This window comes from Sceloporus occidentalis, unplaced genomic scaffold (assembly GCF_023333645.1).
Source record: "Sceloporus occidentalis isolate IW3139 unplaced genomic scaffold, rSceOcc1.0.p SCAF_1, whole genome shotgun sequence".
Taxonomy (NCBI): Eukaryota; Metazoa; Chordata; class Lepidosauria; order Squamata; family Phrynosomatidae; genus Sceloporus; species Sceloporus occidentalis.
The window spans coordinates 281,894,881-281,922,754 of NW_028316981.1; the positions used below are offsets into that span (position 1 = coordinate 281,894,881).

Below are 27,874 nucleotides of genomic sequence, written 5' to 3' on the forward strand. Positions count from 1 at the left end.
TAGATCCTCTTGGCTCATATCATATTGGATATGAGCCATTGTGCATAGCAAGGAGGCATCCAGTGACTAAGAAAAAGTATCCAGTATGTGTATTTGTGCATCTGTTGCTTAAAGAAATCTTAAGCATGTACACTTTTCCATTTTAGAGAAATGTCCTTCACCTTCTGTGATAAGAGTCTATCAGCTGTTCAATAAAATAATAATTGCATGGAAATCACCAAACAACATACTACAATATGAGTTACAATTTAAGGAAGCAACACAAGCAAACTCAAACTGGACATTGGTAAGTAGATCAAAACAGATGTGAAGCTGAATGTTTCTTCTCTTTGAGAAAACTGTCTTTCCTATAATGTTCCATTGCATTTCCAGTGTTCTCAGATACAATTTTGCCAGTACTTCCCTTCTCATTTTTATATTTTCTTTACTGTTCCTACAATTCATGTCCCAGTGGAAGTTTGTCCACCATTTAAGCTCCCTGATAAGCCTTCTTTTTCTTGGTATTGCCATTGAAGAACTAGTTTCCTAAATAACTGAGGAGGTTTGTGAAGACAGATCTCCCAAACTGCTGCCCTGTTTGGCTCCTGGGATGCACTCCTGGGGCTCTAGGGCTGAACCTAAGTGGCAGTTCTATATGCCTGCAAGTCAGTGCAGTTTAATAAAGTCTGCCTCATCTCTGAGTAGACATATAAAATATTATATTGTAAGGCAGTATCCCTATGCACTCTTACCTTGGAGTAATTTACCACCAAATGAAGTTTGATTTACTTCTGAGTAAACATATATTGGGCAAGTCACATGCTGTCAGCCTCGAGGGAAGGCAATGGCAAACCTCTTGCCAAGAAAACTCGATGAGAGCTTTGCCTTAGGGTTGTCATAAGTCAGAAACAACTTGAGAGCACACAACGACAACAAAGACGTATATAGTGTTGGGAGAGTTTGGTGTCCTCCAATAAAGTAATTTAGAAAAGTTTAAAAAGCATGCGTAAAGACTTGTGTAGGACTAGTAAGTCTGAATATGATTCTAGAAAAGGTCTTTATTGTGCCATCAGAGTAATACTTGCAAGTAAAGATGTTTTGGACTTCAAATCCCAGAAGCCTTAGCAAGTTTGTCCGACAATCAAGAATTCTGGGAGCTGAAGTCCAAAACATCTGGAGGGCCAAAGTTAGGGAAGTTGGAAGCTCTGTCTACATCAGTGGGGAGATCCGACAACTTTCTAGATGTTGATGGCTTCTTAATTCCTAGGAGCCTTAGCCAGTGCAGCCAATGGTTGGGGTGACTTATATTTTTATGAAAACAATTACATCCTGCTCTTTATCACAAAATTTTAGAACAGTGTACAAATAAAATAAATATAAGCAGTTTAAAGCAATATAGAATTTAAAACAATAAGAACAGACAGATTAAAAACATGGTGGAAGCTGTAGAGGTATAATCAATTTGAATGTCTTTTTGCTTTCCTGCTGACATTCCAGTATTAAATGTTGAGACCCATGGCATTTCTAAAAGTAACACTGAATAATCTCCCTTACCTTAAGAATGATTAGCTTAATTGTACTTATTTGCAGGTTCCTATTGTGAATGGGGCCTTTAATGCAACTGTCTCCAGTGTAAAATCATCATCATCTTATGTTGCTAGGCTCAGATGCCTTCCCAAGAGTGAAAGTTGTTCTATTTGTGTTTGGAGTGAACAGATTTCTATCCCACATAGTAAGTGTCAGGTATATTAATTGGGTCTGACAAAAAATATATGAATGTATTTCAACTTTTTGCTGACTCTAAAAATTTATGGATATCCATCTATGTTGACATCAGCATGCTGTTGTTCTTTAACAGAGCTTACTGAAAAACCAACCATTTTGGAAAACACAGTTAAAGAGATCTCACAAGGAAAGATAAGTGTCTTCCTTAAATGGAAGGTAATATCTCATTTATTTTTATATATATGAGCCATCCCCTTTTTCTGAATAGAGTGGTAAAAGACAAGAGCTTAGTCCATCCTGGGAGCAAAATAAAGAAGCATGGATTCCCTCTACTTTCTCATCCATCCAGCCTTTAAGATGAGCACAAACAGTTATGCCTGCCAGAATTTTCTAAGTTCTTTGGCATCATTTTCCTTTGCATCATCCTTTACATCCTTTGTTACATGCCCCTAAGTTTTACCCTCAACTTTTCTGCGGGTCATATCAAAATCCATAATTTTGTCCCCAAAACCTGCCCTCGACATATACATGAGATTGACTTATAGTCAAGTATATATGGTAGTATAACTGCAACTGTGTGACACTGTCATGTTTTAATTCTACTTTTCTTCCTTGGAGCTCAGGGCCTATGATCTCCATCCCAATACTGTTAGAATCATGTACAATAGGTTAGGCTGAAACTGGTCTAAGGACACCAGCAAACTCCATGGTTTCTACATTTCAACACCCTGATCATTTTATCAAAGACTGTCTGACTTGTGGACATTCCAAAGTAAATCAAACTTATGCAATTGGTATGAGTCTTATAAACCACTATTCTATTCTAGCGTCCCATTCATTGAGATTTTAGGGCCAAAATCAGACACTAGGTGATGGGTCCTTGTGACAGTACAGGTACAAGGCAGGCAAGAGTTGAAGTATGGGGAGGGGGCAGACAGAACTACTTCTGTAGGAAAAGACTTGTCGCAAATCTGGATAAATGAGTCCAGAATATGGTAAAATCTAGCTAATTAATGAATAAATAAAACAATTCAGAGCCAGGACAGCAAAGCAGGTGATAAAATGTGTTCAGCAACTGCATTAGTTGCCAAATTGTTCCCACTAGGGCTTGCATCCTCTATTGACTTGCCTCTAACACATATGACACATTAGGTTTTTCTAATAACCATGCTACTTCCAGTGGTTGTAGAAAGCTCAGTATCAACTGACAAAGAGATCCAGCCCTATGACACTTTTCTCCAGGGCTTGTGTGACCAAAAGGCTCGTGAGTTTTGATGCTGGCACTCAACTCCCTGTCTTATTCCAATGGACCAATTCTTTCCTCAGTTGTCTCCACTGACTGCTAGCTTTTGGTGTGCTGATGTATGTTCAAGAGTAGAACACAGACAGACACCTTTGTTCTGAGCAAGAGAGCCTTGTCGCCACATGGGAATGGATGGATATCCACCCCCAGACTTCAATTTGTTTTTATTGCTGTGTTTGTGTGTAGCCAGCTTACACAAAAAGATCAGATTCTCTTCCTCCATTGCCTCTTGCCCTGATACATGTCTCTTTGTCTGAGGAAGACAACTTTCCAAGAATTCAGTTGATGTCCAGAGATCTGACAACTCTATGTAGTTACACACACACAAAAGGTTTAGGCTCAATTTAGATGTGACAGTCTTAATTCAATTAACCATCATTTGTTACTCCAGAACAAAAGCTCTGGGAATGTATGCTCCTCCTTTCTCCCACACTTTAATGCAATACTTCCTGATTTGTTTAACCACAGTTTCATGTGTGATCGAAACTGGGAAAATATATTTTGAATATTCCCAACAAAGCACGATACCAAATCAGGATTGCTGATGCCACTGTTTCCTAGTTTGGATCTGCAAGAAACATGGAAATATTGAGTTTAGGTGCCAGAGATAAAAGAAAGGGAAACAAAGATCTCATAGGCATGCAATTTGTTTCCCATCCAACACATCCTAGTTTGCTGGATTGCAACTTTTAATTTTGATCTGCCCCATAATAAGATGGAGGAATAATAGGCTGTGATGTGAGATTTACAAAACAAAGAATCTCTTTTCAGTCAGACAATGAAATATATGCAGAGCTAATGTAAATATAATTATGATTAATTATTTTTATTGCTGAAAATTTGTCATTGCATAATTTATTTTGGTAATATTTGCATAGGTTGTAGCTTTAATTATGCCTACAATATTTCATGTCATTTTATTATTACCATGCTTAATAACTGTGCAATGTTGTGCTTAATCATTTAATGACAATTTGTTTATCTTAGATGACACAAAACAAGAATACCATGGGATATCGCATAAACGTTGAAAGAATACCCAGCTACTGCACCAGACAGACATCCCTCAACATAACAGAGAATTGGCTATATCTGAATCTTTCCATGGCTTATTACAGAATAAAAATCTCTGCCTATAATGAAGCAGGAGAATCCCCAGCAGTTACATATCTGGTTCCAGACTTCACTGTAGCAGGTAGACGTAGAATATTATTCCATTGGGAAAAAGTATAAAGAACTAGACTTTCCTCCATCTTTTTAAAGTATAAGGCTACACACTTCATATAATTTGCTTTCATTGCTGCAGTTCATTGTATATAGTCCTACAAGACAGGATCTAATAATGTACTTCCGTTGAATCCTAGTGTTTCCTTCAGAATTGCTGATTCCACCTCACCCACCGCTGTAGCCTCACCTGCAGTTTTCTAATGTCTATATCAAGTAGAGACATCAAGTAGAGAGATACTGTTATGTTCGTAAAAGGCCTTCCATACGCAGAAATTAGAAGTGGGCAATTTTCTAATGTCTGTATCAAGTAGAGAGATACTGTTATGTTAAAACCTGCACCAGAGTCCAGACCACCCTCTTGAAACAGATATTTGGCACCCCTGAGGACAACAGCGAAAGGGGGAAAGAAGAAAGTCCTGATTCCTCTAGAACTAGGGTTGCCATAAGTCAGGACCTCCAAACCGGGACAAATGTAGGACAAATGTAGGACACATTTTCCCTCCAAATGTAGGACACATTTTTTTAAAAGGAGGACACACGAAAAAATTGATGGTTTTTTTTTAAATGTTAATATAAATGCCTGTTTCTTAGGCATGATCAAAATGGAGGACATTTGGGCATTATTTCTAGACAGATGGCAGAAATGGACTTCCCTTTCTGGCAAAACACCCCCGACCTCCATTCCAAAACACACACGACAGCACATTTGGGCATTTCACATGGCTTTACTGAACATGGCCTCTTGCATCAGAGGCTTATTCCATAACCAAACCCCTTGGGTTTAACACTTAGCATGGTTTAACATGGCTATGCATATTGAACATGTCAAGGTGGTTTCACCGTTCTTGCACCAAGTGTACTTCTCAGAAGTGTGTGTCAAGGGACTTTGGTTTTTCTTCACTGCGCATGAGTTTGTAAAAATCACAGCAATTTACATTGGCCTTGCCTCAGAACCAAAACCACACAGAAAAGGCACTTTGGAAAGTCACACTCTCTTGGCTCCTGAAACAGCGCATGCATGCCTCTCAAGCTGACCCACTCATATCATCTTCATCATCATCATCATCACCACCACACTATCACTGTCAATGTAAGGGAGACTTGTTAGCATTAAAAGCACCCCCAAAAAACTCACCTTGAGGCCTCTCTGGCCACTCACTCACCACCTCCTTCCCCTCCTCCTTTTCCTCCCCCTCCTCCTCCTCCTTGTCCTTCTCCTTCTTCCCCTCCTCCATTCGCCTGGGGGCTGGGGCGGACGGGGTGGAGGAGGAGGGTGGCGTGCGGCTGCGAGCAGGAGGCGAACCGCCTCCAGCTTCGCCTCCTCCACGCGGCCACGGGGCCTGTTGAAGAGGGGGCGGAGGAGGAGGAGGTGAGTGGTGCGGCCGCATGGGGAGGCAAAGGCGGATGGAGCCAGTGCCTCCTGCGCACGGGCGCGCCACCCTCCCCGCGCGGCTGCGCCACCTTCCCCCGCCTCCTCCGCCCCCTCTTCTCCTCCTCCCCGTACACCCACACGCAAGAGGTGCTGGCTCCGTCCGTCTTCGCCTCCTCCATGCGGGCAGGTGCGAAGCCTGGGGGCGAGGGGGCAGAGGAGGAGGGTGGTGCGGGCGTGCAGGGAGGCGCCTCCTCCGCCCCAGGCAGGCCTCGCTGCCCTCCTCTTCCTCCCCGCCTCCCCGAGGAGGAGGGCAGCGAGGCCCTGTAGGCCACAGCAACTCGGCTGCAACCAGGGGGGTCCCGGTTTTTGGGCTGCACCCGTGCCGGGAGGGGCCCAGAGCCCCCAAAATTGGGAAATTCCCGGGTGCAGCCGGGTTATGGCAACCCTATCTAGAACAAAAGAATACTGTTTCTGTGTAGCTTTGTGTTGGTGTGAAGTCATAGATTGTGATGTACTTAAGCTTATGTGGTTTTTTTTCTCTATATGTTCTTAAGTAGGTATCAGTTGTGGACTTCTTTTAATGCTGAAACCATTGTGTTTACCTTTCAGAGAAATCAATAGAATTTGCTTCCATGTAAATCTGTAATACATAATGCCTATGTGGAATTGTCTTTTTCAAATTCTTGCTTGGTTTTTAAAATTAATATTTCCATTTTAACTTACAGATTTACCTGGCCAGATCAATGTCTCAAATCATCAGAATCGTAGTGTTATCTCTTGGGATCTAAAATATACACCAAATTACATTGTGATTGACTGGGGAACAGGAATTGAAGACATGGACTTAGAAATAATATCTGGACGTATGAAAAAGAAGACACTAGGTAGTGAATCAACTTTAAAACCTGGATAAAATGGATGTTTCTTTCTTTTTTGTAATCTACTTTTTAAAACACAGCCTCTATTTATTTATTTATTTATTTATTTATTTATTTATTTATTTATTTATTTGATTATTTAGATATTAACATTTTCATATCCTGTCCTGTATCATGAGATTTTAGGATGACATTCAGCTAAAATTGATTTCATCAGATTAAAACAATTTATAGCAATAAAAATAAATTAACTGAGGGTCGAGGAGGAGGGGTTGGTATTTTACTGTCTAATTCCTGCCAGTTTCAAGTTCTATCTTTTCCTCCCAGCTATCATTTCTCTTCATTTGAGTTTCATTCTATTAGACTCTTTTTTCCTTTACAGCTCCGGGTTGTAGTAATCTATTGCCCTCCTGGTTCTGCTACCCAATTCCTCTCAGACTTTGAGTCATGGCTCTCAGAAAAGAGACGGAGTACACTTAGGGACAGCCAACAGGGATCTTAAAAATAAGTTCTGAACAGTTTCTAAATTTGAGACACTGTTGTATCCCCAAATTTCTGCTCTGTATAATATCCAAGGAACAATTTTTCTTTGAGAAACCTCGATAGTAGGTGCTACTAAATGACCTCCTTGACATCTATGGAATTTCAACAATTTATAGAGAGGAATGTATTTCGTAAAATGTTTGCCATTGGCAGGTTTCATTTTTATTGATTTTATTGTTTGTATGTACAGCACTGTGTAAATCTACAGTGCTATATAAATAATAATAATAATAATAATAAATATTAGAGAATTTAACAAGTTAAAAACAGGGGCCAGAAGCCTACATGGAAATGATGTCTTCATAAATGAACTTACATATGCAGAAATTAGAAGTGGGTAGTTTTCTAATGTCTGCATAAAGTAGAGAGATACTGTTATGTTACTATTTAGCAGAGCCAGAAAAATGACCATTGCATACCTGGATGATTAACAACAGGACCAATGTGCATTAGACACCCTTGCCATTTTCCCAATACAAACCTTCAAATTTCAACAACAAGATTTCTTAATGCCTCTGCTATTTAGCTAAGTATACCTAAAGCTATGTTAAGTAAAAGATGATATAAGATTCTGGTGAGATTTAAAAGATTCAGCCAGTTTAAAAACATTTGGGGATAAATCAATTAGGCCCCAAAGACTTAAATAAACAACCATGTTTTTCCTTGGTACTAAAATGAAGCCATTGCAGACAGGTCCTCTCTCACCTTCTCACACAGTATATTGACCCCACCAGTGGGAAAAACAGCCTTTCCAGCAGACCATTAGAATCCACTAATATAAAGAATCCATTCACTTAACATCACTTGGACACTAATCTAGTTATAGTTATACTGAACAACCCATTAGCTGAGATGTGAAATAGGAGTGCCCATCTGTGTCAAATCATATACCTTGTCAGACCTGTCAGAGCTTTTTGGTAGAATTACACATTCTAATGTCTGCATTTGCAATACCTGTGCCCTCAGTGAGGCCACACTCTGGCAATAAATAAATAAATAAATAAATAGGTATATTTAAATTCACCGCAAACAAAACTCTCCCATAAACTGGCTCAGCTGAGGTTTGTAGATTAGCAGTATTAGCAGATCTGATTTTCACAACTGCGGCTTCTTTTCTGTCCAAGAAGACTTAACAATTAGCACACCCCCATACACAACAGGGACTGTCACATATTGCTGTCAAGCCAATTGTCACTGTATATGCAGGATTTTAGACTTTGTCTTTAAAAGTAAGGGCCATTTCCAATATTTGTGGTTAGAGTTGCAAGTTTTATACTAAAAGGTCAACGGAAAACCATGTCCCTAAGAAAAATTGTGTACTACAGGTGATGGATTTTGGCCATTTTATCAAACAGTAGTGATGAAGCAACTGGTAAACTCACTTCTGAGTATTCCTTGCCTTAAAAAACATCCAAGTGAAAGCACACACATACAGAGACATTCAACAATAGGTGTAATTCACCAGGTTATGTTTCAGTGAGGCTGTCAGTGAAATCCTATGCAATATTACCTTACATTTCTGGAGAAGATGGCATGGCACCCAAACCACAGGTGGGCTAAAGACGGATGAACCAAGGAGACAACTGGGCAATGATCAGGGCAAAAGCCTTCTCTATTCTTCCCCTGTAAATATGGTTTAGCCCAGTGGTACTCAAACATCTTACCTTTGAGATCTCCCTTTACACCTACATGTAGGCATTGTACACACACCCCAATACTACGTAGTGTGTGAATAAAAATATTTTGTTTATCTAATGTGTATATTTTCATTTGCACATTTGTGTATAATAATATTTTAACATTTTATAAGGTAATAACATCGTTCATATTAGAATAGTTCTATTGAAGTAAATTCAATATTTAATTCAATACAGGTGTAAATTTTACACATAAAAAGTTTGGGAAGAGGAGGAGGAGAAGGGGAGAGATCAGAGCCTCCAAGTTTCATGCTCCCCTTGAGCAACTCTTGCACCTCTCCCCTGGGGGTCCCACCCCACTGTTTGAGAACCACTGGCTTAGCCCCCTTGCTCTGCCCTTTCAATCACCCCAGTCAATGACAACAAACTTCAGTATCAGCAGAAGCGAAACCAGTAATAGTTAGACAAAGAATGGCAGCTACATCAAGTGCGCACCCTGCAGCTCATTTGAGCCTCCCTGCCTAGACAGCCTGAGGGGTGAAGGGTTATACTGTACATTTCAGACAAAGAAACATGAGAACGAGAGCAAACAGCAGAAGAATCTCATCCACCAGGCCCACCTATCACCATAAACGTTACTTACAGCTTTGTCATCAGCTAAACCATTTTTCCTCATCTTCCTGAAAATGTGTCCTTGCAAAGCCCAGGTATAATCTCTTAACTTGCTATGAAGTCCAGCTGTTTTATGTGCAAGGAATACATCTCTAGTTCAGAACATTTTGCAGGACTCCAGTTCTGCATGTTGATAGAGATCGCACAGGTGATTCTGGCAAAAAGATCAATCAGGATTAGCCGTAATGTACACTGGAGGGCATTGGATCTGAGTTGCTATCAATTATTCATCAGCTCTCTTCCTTGACCTTCTTTTATTACATGCTTTCATCCTGTTCGGGTTGCTAAAAAAAAAAAAAGCTTCCGGAACAGAAAATCCATATGTGAACTATCAGGGCTAAAGTCATTTCATTTCTCCACATCACCTCTACCTTGGAGGTATAGCAAACCTGGCAGATTTTGCAAGGCAAAATTGGGTGTTATATACTTTATTTTATTTTATCTATTTTATTTTACTGTATCTACTCAACTGTAAGTCAACTTCATGTATAAGTCGAGAGCAGGCTTTTGGAGTCAAAATTATGGATTTTGATATATTGAGGGTAAAACTTAGGGGCCTGTAAGAAAGGATGTAAATGCTGAAGCAAGGGGAAATTATGCTAAAGAACTTACAAAATTCTGGCAGGCATAACTGTTTGTGTTCATTGTAAAGGCTGGCTGAATGAGATAGCAGAGGGGAGTCAGTACTTCTTTTAGGTGCTCCCAGGACAGACTAAGCTCTTGTCTTTTGCCATTCTACTCAGAGAATGGGATAGTTCCTTTTTAAGAAGAGTTAAAGTACAGTACTTACATACATATATACTTGTGTACATATACTTATGTATTATATACATTGACCCATGGATCAGTCAACCCAGATGTTTGGGGTCAATGTTTTGACTAAAATTTCTCAACTTATACATGAGTATATATAATAATAATAATAGAACAAATCCACTCACAGTCCAGGAATAAACAGACATCCATATGTATGCTCAATAAATTAAAATACAGATCCAAATTTAGGGGGAAATCTAAATCCTCACTTGTAGCAGGGATCTCTAGTGGAGGAACTGTCTCTTAGTCAACAGGGGATGGGATTTAGGAATGATGTAGGAAGTAGTCCTGTGCTAACATCTGTGTCTGTTTTCTAGGTCATCTCCAACCATATAAGTTATATAAAGTAATGTTGCATGCATTTTATGGTCAGTGTGAGGACTTCATGAAGTATGAACGGACATTTGGCATGGCATACTTCTATGCAGTGGAAGGAGGTATTCTTTTTTTATACCATCTTCTTTTATGTGAAAGCTTCCTGTTTTAATTTAAAAGTCATTTTATTAAATCCCTGAAGTAGTGATATTGTAATGACAAGTATAGTATGTGGACTCAGTTGGGTAGGATATTCAGATGAGTAAGAACAGTTAATGTTAATTATGAAAAAGTATGAGTCAGAATTCACTAAGGGAGTTACAAATGCCTAGCCTAGTTACACGTTCATGGCTGGTTCTTATTCACAATCCCTAATGTATTCACTAATTGAGAGAATACTTAAGGAGTGTAAATACCCTGTAATCCTAATTTACCAGGCAGCAGCCACTGCAAGCAACAGACTTCAGTTCCCTTGTCAATTAGGAAGCAGCTGAGTGATGTTTCCTCCACCACTCCTCCCTCAAGCGATCTCTGGTGAAAAAAGGAATTGCAACAGGGGCCCTGCTTCTGACTGTCACCCCAGAGATTGTTCACAGTAGCGTATGGGGCCATCAGTCAGCTGCTTTCCAGCTAACAGGGCAACAGACCCCTCTTGCTTGCTGCTGCCTAGTAAGTGAGGATTGGGGTCAGGGGGTCAGGATGAGAGACACTACATAACTATGTAACTAGAACTATAAAGCTGGAAGAGACCCCAAGGACCATCCCCTCCAACCCCTGCCATGCAGGAACACACCATCAAAGCACCACCGACAAGTGGCCATCCAGCCTCTGTTTTAAAATCTCCAAAGAAGAAGATCCCACTACTCTTCAGGTGAGTGTGTTCCACTATCAAACAGCTCTTACTGTCCAGAACTTCTTTCTAATGTTGAGGTGGAAACTAAGGTGATTACACATTCATAAATGCCTTAGTGAATTCCAACCATGATACTTATTTATTAAACAAATAACACTTATATTTGGTTGTATCTCCATGAATACTGATCTCTAGTGATCAAAAAATCAAACCCAATGCAGAGGATGAAATTGCTGCTACGACCAGTTTTACAATGAGAATGACCATTATGAGGATTATCTGATCAAATATGTTATATTTTGCTCCACGTTAACCTAGAAAATTTTTTTGCCAGTCATTACATCATTAGTAACAGGTATACCTCGTTGACGGAGGTGTGTTCCTGGGCAGGCACACACAACTACAGTAGGATTAGCTACTGAGTAGAATCACATTCTTTCCCAATTCACATTTCATTACATTGTTTACTGCAGATGTGAACCTACAACCTGACACTGAAAAATTGTGTTTCTCCAGCCTTCCTTCACCATCCTCCCAGTGCAGCATCAAACTACCAGCTAGACAGAAAATAAGAAGAAAAAGAGGGTTGTGAGCTGTAAAAAGGAGTTTCTTTGTCAGAGGCTTTGTTATTTTGTAACAATAGATTTAACAGTACATAATTTGAACTTGGATTGTTCATAGCTTGGGATATTTTATTATAACCTAACCCTTCTACACAACTTTATGCTTGTTTTGATAGCTCCTTGGTTTTTTTTAATTATGCTGTTGCTTTAGATATGTTCTGCAAAAAAAATGTAGGACCTCCCAGAAACAAGTGTACTTAATCTGAGATTATGTGGTAGTTGAAGAGGTGCACAGAGGTGGCTTCCATTCAATTATTTAGGTGAATTCTAGAGGCAGTGGGTTGCACCAATGTTTATTTCAGTATATCATAGCAAAGGGAATGAATACTTTACCAGCCAGAAAGTGTTCATTTTGTTTACTTAACTTTTATTACTTTGTTACTTAACTTTTGTGCCACAATAAATACATTCTGTATATTCACAGTTTTGAATGTATGGTGTACATCAAGCGGTTAACAGTCCCAATTAATTATTATGGGCCTGTACAGACAGGCCAAAATAAAGCTGCTTCGGGTATCTTTGGAGGTATGCTGTTTCAGTAATGAATGTGTCCTAAGAGGCCAGAAGCTACACCAAAGCTGCGCTCCAGTCCTTAGGACTGGAACGTGGCTTTGGCATGGCTTCTGGCCTCTTATGACGCATGCATCATTTAAACAGCATACCTCCAAAGTGACCCAAAGCAGCTTTATTTTAGCCTGTCTGTATGGACCCTTTATTTCAATTCCCAAGTTGTTTAGCTTTGAGAAGAGGTGATGGAGAGATATCATGTACAAGACAAAATATGCTTTATTTTCTTTTGCTCCAGAGTCAAGAACATGAACCAATGCATTAAAATTACAAGAAAAGAGATTCCACCTAAGAGTTAGGAAAAGCAGTTTAATTGTACAGTGAGCCCTCTGTATCACAGACTCTGGCGGGATACAGACGGGCAAAAAGGGGTGTATTCATGACATCATGAAGGTAGAGCCTTCAGATGGCCCTTACCTGAATGCCGCCATGAACACGCCCCCCGCACGCCCCAAGCGGGAAGAAGCGGCATTAAAAAGGTGCTGCTTTTCTCCGCTTCTTTTCCGTTTGATGCGCAGCTGCGCAGCTCCATCTGTAAGCTGCTGCACCGGTACGCCAGAATTGCTACACTGCTAATTTAAGTTGCCCATTTAAAAGCTCCGTGTCTGCTGCGTCGCATAATGAGTCGGGGTCCTGGAACATGCGCAGTTTGCAGTCAGGCTTTAATTGCAGCGTCAGCTGCCATGCAGGTGTGGAAGCTGCAGCACAACTGCAGCGCATTTTAAGACTCCTAACCCTAACCCTAACCCTAACCCTAACCCTAACCCTAACCCTAACCCTAGAGCAACATGTACGCATGCGCTGCTAGAATCGGGGAAAGTTTGGACTTTAAAGTGAACCCCTACACACATTCCTGTGCCATTTTCACCTAACAATAAAAAACGCTAAAACTGTAAATATTTACATATATACAAGGGAGGTGATGGGGGATGGCAGGGGGACAGCGGTGGCAGCGGCAACAGCTGTAGCTGTGCATTGCAGATTCAGCAGGAGCGTGGGGACCAAAGGAGAGGAGGCATCTATGATGCTGGTGACACTGGCAAAGTGCAAGCGGACAAGGATGCCAACACTAGCTGATCACCAGCTGGCAGGAGACCACCATTGTTCTTGGGCAGAGCGGGGAGAAAAGTTTTAAAGGGGCTTGGGCACTTTAAATGTGCCCATAGGCTTTCTGCCGCCGCTGCTTAGTGCTGCAGCTGCGCAGCTGCGCATCCGCCAGCCGGCAAAAGAAAAAAAAAGCCCCGTTTTTGGCTGCCCGTGAGGAAGCTGCCTCTCTCTTTGCAGCGTCCTCCAAGGCGGCGGTTTGGAAACTGCGGGTCAGAAACGGCCCCAGGTGAGGTGTCTTCACTGCCCCCCATGTGGAAGCCCCATCTCCTGAGCCACGCCCCCGGGGTGGGCGGTCTGGAGGCTCCGTATTCAGCAGAATACACCTCCAAGACGTCTTCCCCTGCCCGTCTGTATCCCGCCTCTGTATCCATGGAGTCAATCATCCACAGTATGAAAATATTAAAAATAACATTCCAAAAAGAAAGCCTTGATTTTGACCATTTTACTGCCCACTTGTAGATAAGGGGGCTTCAGCATCCATGGATTTTGGTATCCATTGGGGATCCTGGAACCAAACCCCAGTAGATACCAAAAGCCCATCGTAAGAGCTGTTCAACAGTGGAAATGGCTGTCTCAGTGGGTTGTGGACTCTTTGGAGGTCTTTAAGCAGAGGCTGAATTGGCATCTTTTAGGAATAGAGAATCATAGAATTAGAAAAGACCACAAGAACCATCCAAACCAACTCCATTCTGCCATGCAGGAACACAGAATCAAAGCATCCTTGACAGATGGCCATCCAGCCTCTGTTTAAAAACCTCCAAAGAAGAGATTCCACCACACGAGGGTGTGTGTTCCACTGTCGAACAGCTCTTACTATCAGAAAGTTCCTCCTAATGTTGAAGTGGAATCTCTTTTCCTGTAGCTTGCATCCATTGTTCCATGCCCTTTTCTCTGGAGCTGCAGAAAACAAGCTTTCTCCATCGTCAAGATGACACCTCTTCTCACAGTATTCCCAGTTGAGGTCTTTTTTGTGTACTTTGTTTGTGTGTGTGTATTCCTTCATGGTAGGAGGTTGTAATAGATGGCCCCTGTGGTCCTTTCCAATTTCCAAGATCCTTTCTAATATTCTATGGAAATGTGGAAAAATCAAAAGCACTGTACCAATAAAGCTATAATAGATTCCAGCATTTTGAATTGTGCACTCTTAAATATATTTGATAAAGGAGACCTTCAAAAATATGGGGCCAAATCCTTGACGAATACCTGTATGTCCAATGAAAATTATTTGTTTATTTCCTTTTTTTTGCCTCTCTGTTTTCTAAAGTACCTAGATCTGTTCTTACATTGACATCCGTGTTGTATTGCTAAAGCACAAATCCATGGTCTTTTCATGCCCCTTCTCTTGTTGCTTGTGAAAAATCAATAGGTCATTTCTCATCCTAGTTATCTGTTGTAGATAAAGATTGCAAAAGCAAATTGACAGTTTCAAAAAGGGAACAGCTTGTAGGAGCCCTCCTGGTGAGCCTTTTAAGGAAGAGAGAGCGGATGGGCATACACATTTGTCTTTTGAGACAGCTAGGTGAAAAACACAGTGCAGGTAGGCAAACCAAAGCTAACAGTTCTTCTTATCTATCAGGAGGTGTCAAACTCTGACAGGATAGCAAATACCTACAATACAGCTACTGGATGAAACTGAGTGTTGAGAAATGAAAAACTGTTCTGACATGACTTTTTTAAAAAATAAAAGTTCCCAGGACAGGACCTACTAACGTGACAATTCCAGCTGTCACGAAGCATTCAGCTCTTGTGAAATGGACTGAAATACCTGCAGAAGAGTGCTTAGGATTCCTTCAAGCTTACCGAATATCCTACGCAGAAATCCTGGAAAATGTCTTGTCAAGTAGGTAACTTTATTGACTAAATATTATGATTTTAAAAACTTTCTTGTTCATCTAGCAGCTGGATGAAGTTTCCTGTTTGAAAGCTTGGAGGAAAGCATGCATTTGTTTTCAGGTTTGCAATAGAGTCAGTAGCAGTTCCCTTTCTGCAACAAGGGAAGCTTGAGGCAGGGAAGTACATTTCCATTGGGAACATGGTAAATTAGGTGTAAAAGAAACAGCCAGGTAAATAGACAAGCAGAATCATTGCACCTTGCATTGAAAAGAATCCATCACCAAAGACCAGCATATGTCACTGTAGCTATCAGGGAAAGTTTCTAGTCAGCCAGGTTTCACTCAGGTGTTTTTCCCCTCTTGGTAGAGTCAAAATTTGATTCCCAGCTCACCCATGAAGCCCACTGGGTGACCCTTAAGTGAGTAGCACTCTCAGTCTCAGAGGATGGCAATGGTAAACTCCCTCTAAACAAATCTTGGCAAAAAAACAAACAAAACCATGATAGGATCACCTTAGGGTCATCATAAGTCAGAAATGACTTGAAGGCCCAAACCACACACACAAAGACAGTCAAAATGGTTCAGAGTGGCCAAACAAAGATAAAGATAAAGGGTATTTAAAAAGCATCTTTATACAACAAGAATACAAGTAATGCACCCAGAGTGCTCCATAAAGACAACTTATAAAATAGATCATTAGGTATAATTAATTAATGTAGCTGTGTGCCTTCAAGTTGTTTCCGGCTTATGGTGACCCTAAGGTGAACCTAGCACAGGATTTCCTGGGGCTGCGAGTTTGTGACTTGCTCAGGGTCACCTGGGAATTTCCATGGCCAAGCAGGGAACTGAACCCCGATCTCCTAGTCCAATGTTCAAACCACTACACCATGCTGGCTCTAATGAATTGATACTTGCTTTAAAAAATAGTCATGTACCATGCTCAAAGGGAGGAAATACACAAATAGCTCACATCAAGCAGCTTAAGATAAACATGTTTCAAATGCTTGGGTAAACAAATGGGGTTTGGCATGGCACCAAAAATATAATGTCAGCACAGCTGCATCTCCATTGGGCAGAGTTTGGCTTTGGGTCCCTGCAGGATAGGAAGGGTTACTCTATTCTTCTTCCTTACCATGGTTGCAATAACCCCACAGGTGCCTGTCAGGCAGATATACAGTATTATGCAAGAGTTGCAGTGGGGACTGGTGTCATGAGGCAGTGAATCCATTCTGGGTTCTTGTCTAAATGTTAAAGGAGCTGCTCAAAGTACTGATAAAGATTTAGGGACTATGAACTTCAAATTCTAATTCTAGAATTAGAATGGACTCAATGAAGCCATCAGCCACCATTATAATTGGATGACTCCATTACAAACAAAACATTGTCTATATATGCCGTTTTTCTCTAGTGGGTGTGTAGAAGCATCCACATTTGACCCATATCTATCAAAAGTGAGGAGGGAAATCATGTAGCTATTCCCAGCATTCTTCACCGTTGGCTATGCAAGCTACTGAACTAGTGGAAGTTGCAATCTCGTCTTGGAAGGTCTAACAATTACAACCCCTGGTCTAACTTATTCCTTCTTGTCCTCCTGTGCTGCAGCTGTCATTGTCAAATCTTCAGCTAAGCAGTATCTCCTAACAGAACTTAAGGCAAAAACTGTTTACAGAGTACACATCTCAGGAGTCACAAGTAAGGGAGAAGGAGCTCAAAGCCGGCCACGACACTTTACTACACTGAAATATGGTATTGTGAACTTTTAATGCATACATGTATTTTTATTTATGCTTTGAATTTATACCCTATTCTTTAATATGAATGTTACTTGGGCAGCTTGCAGGAGCAAGCAATAAAGGTAGAAGGTTGCTCCTACTGGTGGTATTGTCTTGGAATAATGCCCATCATGGCATGCTGTGGCTTCTGAGCATTCACACCACCTGATCCCACTCCCATGTCCTCTTGAGGGTTGGTGGGTAAAAAGAACATTGTTACCCCAAAACATGGGGGGACTTGAGATGCCCACCATCTGTGTCAATGACTCTTTAAATGTTGGGGGAATTGTTTAGCTCAGAGGAGACCTGCAAGAGGTTAAGTTTGGACCATTTTCACTTATGCTTATCAGTGCTAACTGTGGGATAATTCCAAACATGGTGAATAAAGACTTTATTTAGAAATACACAAGACATCACACAAACTCATAGAATCATAAGAGTTGGAAGAGACCACAAGGGCCATCCAGTCCAACCCCCTGCCATGCAGGAAATCACTATCAAAGCACCCCCCTCAGAGGGCCATCCAGCCTCTGTTTAAAGACCTCTAAGGAAGGAGACTCCACTCACTCCGAGGGACTTTGTTCCACTGTCAAACAGCTCTTACTGTCAGGAAATTCTTCCTAATATTGAGGTGGAATCTCTTTTCCTGTAGCTTATTTTCTGGGTTCTATTCTCTGAAGCAGCAAAAAACAAGCTTGCTCTATCCTCAATATGACATCCCTTCAAATATTTAAACAGGGCTATCATATCACCTCTTAACCTTCTCTTCTCCAGACTAAACATCCCCAGCTCCTTAAGTCATTCCTCATAGGGCAAGGTTTCCAGACCCTTCACCATTTTAGTTGCCCTCCTTTGGACACGCTCCAGTTTCTCCATATACTTTTTGAATTGTGATGCCCAGAACTGGACACAATATTCCAGGTGGGGCCTGACCAAAAGCAGAATATAGAAGCACTATTACTTCCCTTGATCTAGACACTATACTTCTATTGATGCAGCCTAAACCACCACCGGACTCTGCTGCTCAGCTGGGAGGGGGCTATGCCTGTGAGAGAGGCATTTCCAAGGCCTGCTCAATCTGGCATATGGGAATGAGTATGTTTGACTGTTTGTTCATTAGAGTGGTAGTAAATTGAGATAGGAACACCTAAATGAAGTTTACCCTCCCACTTCTCACGAGTTGAAACTTCTAGCCATAAGATCTGAACTATGCTGGTAGCTTAAGTCACATGAGTTACAATAAGACAGCCTATATCTATTACTGTCTAGATTAGCTGGCCTTCATCTCTCTGAGTATTCAGATCGAGAATTTGACCTCAAATGAAGCCTCAACAGATCCTTTTACTCATGACATCTGTTATCATAGCTACCATGCATCATGAGGAGATTATGAACGGGAAGGAAAGAATTGTTGAAACTGAGGGGAACCACTTGATTGTGAACTCTGGTTATAACACACCAATTGGAGTAGTGTGGGGTAATGGGAGATACAGCGTTAGCAGGGTGGGCATGAAGTATAAAGGAAGACAAGATCGATGCTTAATACCTATCCCGTCTTCCACTCACCCTGTTAACCCAAAAGAACCGAGGGTCATCCCTGTCATACTACAACCCTCAACTTGCTCCTTTGTAATGCCAGGTCAGTGAGGAACAAAGCCCACATAATTTACGATCTTCTGGAAGATGAAAAGGCCAACCTGGCCTGTAGCACAGAAATCTGGCTGGGGGCCGAGAGTAATGCAGTATGGGCCCAGGCCCTCCCAGCCAGTTATACTGTTAAGGAGCAGGTTAGGGAAAGTGGGCGAGGGGGAAGGATTGCCTTAGTCCATAAGAACATCTACACCCTGACTAGAAAACCTGTCTGGAAAATGAGCCACATTGAGTGTATTTACCTGACTCTGAAGGCTAAGGACAGTCTGGGGATCCTGTTGGTCTATCGTCCACCCCGTAGCCTAACAGACTCCCTGGCCGAGCTGACACAGCTGGTCTCGAAGCTGGTGCTGGAGTCCCCCAGACTTCTTGTTCTGGGGGACCTCAACATCCCCTACGAGGCCGGCTTAACAGATCTATCAGGTGCAGCTCAGGAGTTCATGGCTTCCATGACAGCCATGGGCCTGTCCCAACTAGTCTCAGGTCCAACACATTGTGCTGGTAATACACTCGATGTGGTTTTTAGTACAGAGCAGGAACAACTGTGGGCAGAGGTAACTCAAACCTCTGCTCTGTCATGGACGGACCGTTTTCTGGTCAAGGTGGGACTGAAGGCGACTACCCAGATCCCCCTCGGGGGTGGAGGGCCTATTAAAATGGTCCGCCCTCGAAAGCTGATGGAACCCAAAAGGTTCCAAGTAGCTCTAGCGGGGCTTATGATTGGGACTGACGGTGACTCTGTCGACGCCTTGGTTGAGATCTGGAACAATGACATTACCAAGGCTATAGACAGTATCGCTCCCGAGCGTCCTTTCTGACCCGCTTCAAATAAAAAATCTTGGTATACAGAAAATCTTTGACGGATGAAGCGGGCTGCACAATGACTAGAGTGCCGCTGGCGGAAACATCAGCGCTTATCCGACAAGACACTCCTTGAGAACTTATTGAAATCTTACGGAGTGGCGATAGGTGCAGCAAAGAATTCCTCCTATGCTGCACGTATCATGTCTGCAGAGTCTCGTCCAGCAGAGCTGTTCAGGGTGGTTAGAGAGCTGACCCAACCGCCTCCCCCCCTGAACCTTTGTTGCAACCAACTAAAGCCTGCTGTGATGCTTTTAATGACCTCTTTTGCACACAAAATCTCTCAGATAAGGGCTGATCTTTGACACCAGCATTATCACAGAAACAGTAAGAGAGGTGTCCAGAGACTCTGTGGACCATGTTAGACTGGATCACCTTGAGTTTGTAAGTACCGATGAAGTGGACAAGCTCCTTGGAAGTGTAAGGAAGACGACATGCACTCTTGATCCTTGCCCATCTTGGTTGACCGCCCAGGGAGGGAATGCTATGATTGCACTATTTCAGTCCATAATTAATGCATCCTTCAGGGAGGGCACATTTCTATCTCAGTTAAAATTGGCAGTGGTCAAACCACTTCTAAAAAAAATCCTCCCTAGATCCCCTGGAGAGAAATAACTACAGACCAGTCTCCTTATTACCATACTTGGGCAAGGTGATCGAGAGAGCTGTGGCCTTCCAACTCCAGGCTGTCTTAGATGAAACCGATTATCTGGGCCCATTTCAAACTGGCTTCAGGGCGGGGTATGGAGTGGAGACAGCCATGGTCGCCTTAATCGATGACCTCCGTCTGGGGCACAGACAGGGGAAGTGTAACCCTGTCAGTGCTCTTGGACATCTCAGCAGCTTTCGATACCATCGACCATGGTATCCTTCTGGAACGCCTGAGGGAGTTGGTCATAGGGGGCACTGCGCTCCAGTGGCTCCGATCCTACCTCTCAGGCAGGTCCCAGATGGTGAGGCTGGGGGACAGTTGCTCTTCTAGGAAAGAGCTTACATCTGGCGTCCCTCAAGGCACCATTCTGTCCCCCATGCTATTTAACATTTACATGAAACCGTTGGGAGAGATCATGTGGAGTCATGGGGCGTGGGGTTATCAGTACGCTGATGACACCCAAATATGTTTCTCCATGTCTCTGACTGCTACAGTGACTAAAGATGGCATCTCCCCTCTGAACTCCTGCCTTGAGTCAGTAATAGGCTGGATGAGGAAAAACAAACTCAGGCTGAATCCAGAGAAAACGGAGGTACTTGCCATTGGTTCCTTAGGTCTGGGGAAGGAAATTTGTCCTCCTCTCCTAGACGGGGTTACACTTCCCCTGAAGGAGGAAGTTCGCAGTTTGGGAGTACTTCTGGATCTGTCTCTACGTTTGTCATCTCAAGTAGATGCAACGGCCAGAAGTGCTTGGTACCAACTTCGGCTGATACGCCAACTGCGACCCTACCTCAACTGAAAAGACCTTGAAGCTGTAGTACATGCTCTGGTAATCTCTCGTCTTGATTTCTACATGGGGCTACCCTTGTATCAAGTTCGGAAGTTCCAACTAGTGCAAAATGCGGCAGCCAGGTTGGTCACTAGTTCTTCGAGACTTGACCATATAACACCTATCTTGAAAGATCTACACTGGCTCCCAGTCAGCTTCCGGGCACAATACAAGGTGTTGGGCATTACCTTTAAAGCCCTACATGGCTTGGGCCCGGGTTACTGACTGGAACGCATCTCCCTATACAATCCGCCCTGCACTCTTAGAACAAGTGGGAAGAATCTGCTGGAGGTACCAGCATCCAAACATGTTTTTACTTCCCAAAAAGCATTCAGTATAGCTGCCCCTAGACTATGGAATAGACTCCCAGAGGAGACTCGCCTTATTACATCCTTGGAAATTTTCAAGAAGGCGGTAAAGACAGAGCTCTTTTGCCACGCATATCCTCCTGACCTCCTATGAAGACTATTGGTATGGAACGAGAGCATCTGATCCTGCGATTGATTGATGTTTCATGTTTTTAGCTGTGGTTTTAATTATGTGGTAACTAATGTTGTAATATTGTAATTGTTTTTAACTCTGTTGTGACCCCGCCTCGATCCATCGGGAGAGGTGGGAAGATATAAATAAAAACTAAGACTACATGTGAAAGAGATCTAGGAGTCCAAGTAGACCATAAGTTGAACATGAGTCAACAGTGTGATGCGGCAGCTAAAAAGGCCAATGCAATTCTAGGCTGCATCAATAAAAGTATAGTGTCTAGATCAAGAGAAGTAATAGTGCCACTGTATTCTGCTCTGGTCAGGCCCCACCTGGAATATTGTGTCCAGTTCTGGGCACCACAATTCAAAAAGGACATTGAGAAACTGGAGCGTGTCCAGAGGAGGGCGACTAAAATGGTGAAAGGTCTGGAAACCTTGCCCTATGAGGAACGACTCAGGGAGCTGGGGATGTTTAGCCTGGAGAAGAGAAGGTTAAGAGGTGATATGATAGCCCTGTTTAAATATTTGAAAGGATGTCACATTGAGGAGGGAGCAAGCTTGTTTTCTGCTGCTCCAGAGAACAGGACCCAGAACAATGGATGCAAGCTACAGGAAAAGAGATTCCACCTCAACATTAGGAAGAACTTCCTGACAGTAAGGGCTGTTCGACAGTTGAACAAACTCCCCCGGAGTGTAGTGGAGTCTCCTTCCTTGGAGGTCTTTAAGCAGAGGCTAGATGGCCATCTGTTGGGGATGCTTTGATTTGGATTTCCTGCATGGCAGGGGGTTGGACTGGATGGCCCTAGTGGTCTCTTCCAACTCTATGATTCTATGATTCTATTATTATTATTATTATTATTATTATTAAAATTGCATTGTCCTTGTTAGCTACTGCATCACACTGTTGAGTCATGTTCAACTTGTGGTCTACTTGGATTCCTAGATCCCTTTCACATGTAGTCTTATTCAGCCAGGTGCCCCCCATCCTAGATCTATGCATTTCATTTTTCCGCCCTAACTCACAGTAACTATTCAGTCTGAAATACCATACAAGGCTAACTGAAACAGAGGTATGGAAATTTGGATAGTGGAAACTTAAGGTTGTAGGGAGGGTGATATCTGCAAGTCTTGTAGAAGAATCCACAGAAAGAGGGGTATGGTTTAGACAGCATACAAGGGTGACAGTTGGACAGAGCTATGGTAGGTGGCAGCTGTATGCACAGGGAGCATGTATGGGTTGGATGTATATATCCAGTTTGGTGCCCTCAAGGGATACTTAATGTTCCCACATGAAGTATAAAGGGTTTGAGTGCTTTCTTACAGGATTTAAGAAAAGGGGCAACTTCAGTAGATGGTATTAACTCTGGATTAATTCTGATTGGATCTGGGACAATCCCAAAATGGATAAGGAAGTTGGTTAGAAACACGGCAGGGGATAGGTAGGAGGTATAGTCTTACTCACCTTAGTTCAATGGTACTGCTTGTGTTTCCAGAGCAAGAGGATATGTGACTAGCCTGGGGATGGGTGGGGATGGACCAATCAGCAAACTCATTTAACGTATTTTGGTATTATCTAGATCCTCCACATGTCTTCGAGTCAATGTGTCTTTCCCATGGGAAACTTTCTAGTGGTCCAAAAGCCATCATGACCTGTGAAAACATACCTGACTCTAAATAGAAAATATGAAAATATGAGACCTATATACAGTGTGTGTGTGTGGGGGGGGGGGGGGGTTATCGGGTATGCTAACAATATGGCATAAATAGTTGTAGTGTATGGTGAAGAGGTGGCAAGGATCAAGTGAATGATGTTGGGCATGTAGCAAAGCAGGAGGAAAGGGTTCCAACCCTAGGGCTCCTATCACTAACCTGCCCCTTTTACCTTAAAGATCTTTCCCTGGATCTGGTACTTGGGCCTCAAGGTGTCCACTATACTAGACAAATGGATGCATTGGTGGCTGGTTTCAGTTGTGGTAAAATGTGACTATTCTTCCTTGTTAATTATTAAATTAAAACAACAAGATAGAGATGTAGAAAATTTAAAAAATGTTTATTTGATAACAAATAAAACAAATGTCTAGCTTTATGGTACTTCCACACACAATATACATACAGCCTGCCCTCCCCAACCATGGTCTCTTTGGGTGAGGGGTCTGGAACAGAACCCCCCTGGATAATAAGGTCCCCGTACTATTACTCTGTTTCAAACAAAGTAACACTTCCTGCAGATCTCTTTGGTCACTCTCAACTCCTCAAAACTCTATTCAGATCTCCTCCATTCCCCTCTTCCTAATGGACCTATGCCATCTGTTCCTCTCTAGATTTAATCCATTCCTAACTGCCCCTGTCCCTATATATATTTACCGCTGTCCCTATCTGACTTTTTTTAAAGTCATGCCTCTTTTTTATATCCTTTCCCTCATATTCCCCAATATTACTGGCTCACTCTGTTCTAACCTTGCCCAGTTCCTCACTTCATAGTACATAACTAAATTCATAAGATTTTCAAGATATTCAGTATTGCAAGGGTGATCATTCTGTCACAGTTCTTTTTTGTTCAGACTTATGTATCTTTCATTGTTTGTTCTCAGATGAAGGGGAATTTGAAAGAATTCTTGCTGGCCTCTGTCTTGGCATCATACTCACCATGCTCTTTGTTGTCATGGTTTATTCCTTAGTATTTAAAAGGTAAGAGGTTTTTCATGACATTGTGAAACTTTCAATTGCTTTGCATGACCATATTATTTATCAATCATAAAGAGTGGAATTCAAAGTAACACAGTAGTAAAAGAAGAGGCAAAGGTTGTTGGTCATAGATTAGACATGGACCCACTGAATCAATTGTTGAATGGTGAATTAACACCCAGGTAAATCCAACTGATTCAAGGGATCTACTCTGTCAAGATTAAAAGAGGATTTAGGCCAATATTTTTAGAGTAAATATTTTCTGAAAGGGTTGATCCACACCACCTTTCCCAAAGACATCTAACTAGCTTTTTGGCATTTCACTATCCTTAAATATTCCTTTCTCTGCACAATAGAGGTTATGGTACAAAGCAGCTGTTCATACAGAGACCAAGATCCGATGGCGTTCTTCAGTATCAAATCCCAGTAGAACCGGAACATTCTTCACCTCCCTAACCTGCTCCAGCAATCTGTGTCATGTCCAAAACCTGCTCCAGAGGGTTTCCTAGCTAGCAGCAGCAGATTTTAGAGAGCCCGGGGGCTACAGCAATAAGGGAGAAGTGCTGGTCCTAGCAGAAGCAGTGCAATCCAGTAAATGTACACCATTGGATCCTGGTCAGATTGGTTTAAGGTAAAATTAGAAAGACTTTAAGATGGCAGTCCTTTAGTTTGAGTAGGCATTGTTGGTAAAACAGTTTTTCTCAGGCTATTTGGAAGCCCTCATGGCGCAGTGGTTACAGGCATTTAACCACTGCACCACCAGGGCTCCCAAATAGCCTGTGAGGTTGTGAATTCAATCCCAGGCAGGGCTCCAGGGTCCACTCAGCCCTCCATCCTTCTGTAGGTTGGTAAAATGAGCACTCAGCTTGTTGGGGAGAATTGGCTTACACATTGTAAACTGCTTAGAATGTTAATTCACTGATATAGTGGCTTAGAAATATACTTGCTATTGCTATATTCAGTGTTGGGGACCAGCAATTTTCCAATGTGCTAGCAACTATGGTCAGTTGTTGTGCTACAATTGTTTTTTCTTTTCTTTTCTTTTCTGGAAACTCGCCAGAGGCTAACACCACTCTAGGAACCAGCCTCAGTCCCGGGACCACCACTCTGAGCAGCACTAATAATAATATTATTGTATTACATATTATATTATTTATTACCTGCCTCTCTATATGGCTTAAAGTGGGGAACAACAACAAATAACACAAAACCAATACATATTAACAGTTGTCAATAAATACTTTTAAAATAGAATTCCTGTAAATCACAGGCATGGCAATATAGCAGAGGAAGAGTCTATTCCCAACTACCACAGTACCATTCTCGTTCTTATCTCCCTCTGCTTTGATTTGAAAAATATTTCATGTGACATTGGATTTAGTGTCAACTCCAGGTTGTTGGTGGAAACAACTGTGTCAGGCAGCATAATGTTTAGTAGCACTTGGCTTATCAGCTGTGAAGAGTCTCTGATGGAAGCCTGGTGCAGACGTGGGTTGTTTCAGTTCATAAATACTGTTCTCCCTATTTTTGCCAGCTGAATTTCATTTGTGAATAATACGATCAGTAATCTTATTCATATGATCTTATTTGAAATGGGTAGCTTTTGATATTAGTAACATATCTTCAAGTTTAAACCACCTCTACTTACAGATCTAGAAAAATGTGCTGGCCAGTTGTACCAAATCCCAGATATAGCAGTGCTACGCAGAATATGGAAGGAACCTTTCCAGTGGTAAGCCAAGCATTCTTTTAATGCAATGGTTCCTTTCAGATGTTTTGGATTTCCGCTCCCAGAATCCCCATTGACTAGCTGGCTGTGGCTTCTGGGAACTGAAGTCCAAAACACCTGGAGGACCAAAGTTTGGGTACCATATTTTAAAGCATCAGTTTTAAAGCAGTCAGTTCCTATTTCCTGTACTTTAAAAAAATTACAAATAGCATAGCTATAATGCAGCCGAACAAGAGACCAGTAATCATTAGGACTTTGTTATGGTATTCCTCATGCAGTTGTCCATGGAAATGTAGTTAGAAAGGCTGCAGTAAATGTAAAATGAAAACAAACCAACACAGGGTTGTGCTTGTTTCTACATAATTTTCAATGGTACAGACTATGTATCTGCCACAGTGTTGTGTGCCTTCAAATCATTTACAGCTTATGGAAACTCTAAGGCATCCCTATTATAGAGTTTTCTTAGCAAATTTGTTCAAACGGGTTATGCTCAGTAGCAATGAGCAGCAAATTGTGTTTATAAAACTGAATGGCTTTGGGAAAGCTTTTTTCTCTTGAACCCTGATGGGTATTTGTAAAAATGATAGTGGTCATTTCTAGGTCAACAGTTGAGGGGTGGAAGAACGTGTATGGAAGTGATGTACTGAGGGGAGCAGTAGAAAGTTAATTAACTCACCCAAAAAAAAGTGATGGTGTTAATACACATGTAGAGCAATGCCACTAGGCTGGTCACAGGACCATGTCAATATGCTTCACCAATCGTACTGAAGACCATTCATTTGCTGATTTTTCTCCTCATTCTTTTAGCTTAATAATAATAATAATAATTATTATTATTATTTAAAAAACCCTACATCAACAGACTATACCTCTGAATATACTATATTCTTATAAGTACTTAGTAAAAAGGCCATGACTTCTATTCCATCTGATCTGCAGGCTCTCCTTGGACCTGGCTTGCAGCAGTTGGTTTCATCTCAACCATGTAATGGAGAGAAGATAATCTATGTGGAAGAAAGCCATTCACTTATAAGACATGGTTCCCCTTCAATGGACAAGGCCACAAGGAAAGGTTCTGCAAAACATTTTGAAGTGGTTGGAATGGAAAACCTAGATGCTAATCCGATTCCTTTGAAAAAAACAGATGAAATTAATATCAGCAAAAAAGGAAAAGGTACCATTCACTGTGATTATGTTGGCATGGATATCAGTCACAGAGCTATGCAGTTTTCAAAAGTAATCCACCATTTACCCAGTAATCCAGGAAGAGGAACAGAACCAGCAGCATATTCTCCTCAAGGTTTGGTGAAGCCAAGTCAAGAGGTGATGAGGCCAGAAAAACCATCCCCAGAAAACAGGTTAAAGTTGGATCAGAACCTTCTTAGTTGATCAGTTAAATGCAAGTAGCCACTTGCATAGACTTACCAAGAAATTTCAGGTATTTCTATCTGCTTTACTATGAATCAATACAAACGTACCCATATACCAGGAAAATGCAATTTCCCTAGCAAATAATGATAACCAACTTTCAAGCATTCCTTCAAGAAGTGAATAAAAATGTTTTCCCTCTAAAATACTTAATTTTATTAGTGATGTAACAAAGATAACAAGTATACAGTCTTTGCTCTATGCTACTTACACATCATATGACAGCTGCTTTCCCAACAGTCTTTCACAGTCCTTCAAGAAGCGTATGAGATTTGTCATTACTTTATCAGAATATGCTGTTTGCCAGCCAACTGCATGTGGCTAAACATCAAAAAAA

General features: G+C 41.7%; 1 pseudogene; it reads left to right on the plus strand.

Moving 5' to 3' along the window:
• Window positions 1-27,576, plus strand: part of LOC149323981 (interleukin-6 receptor subunit beta-like) — a 41,203-nt pseudogene extending 13,627 nt beyond the window's left edge.
• Window positions 27,577-27,874: the final 298 nt, after the last annotated feature.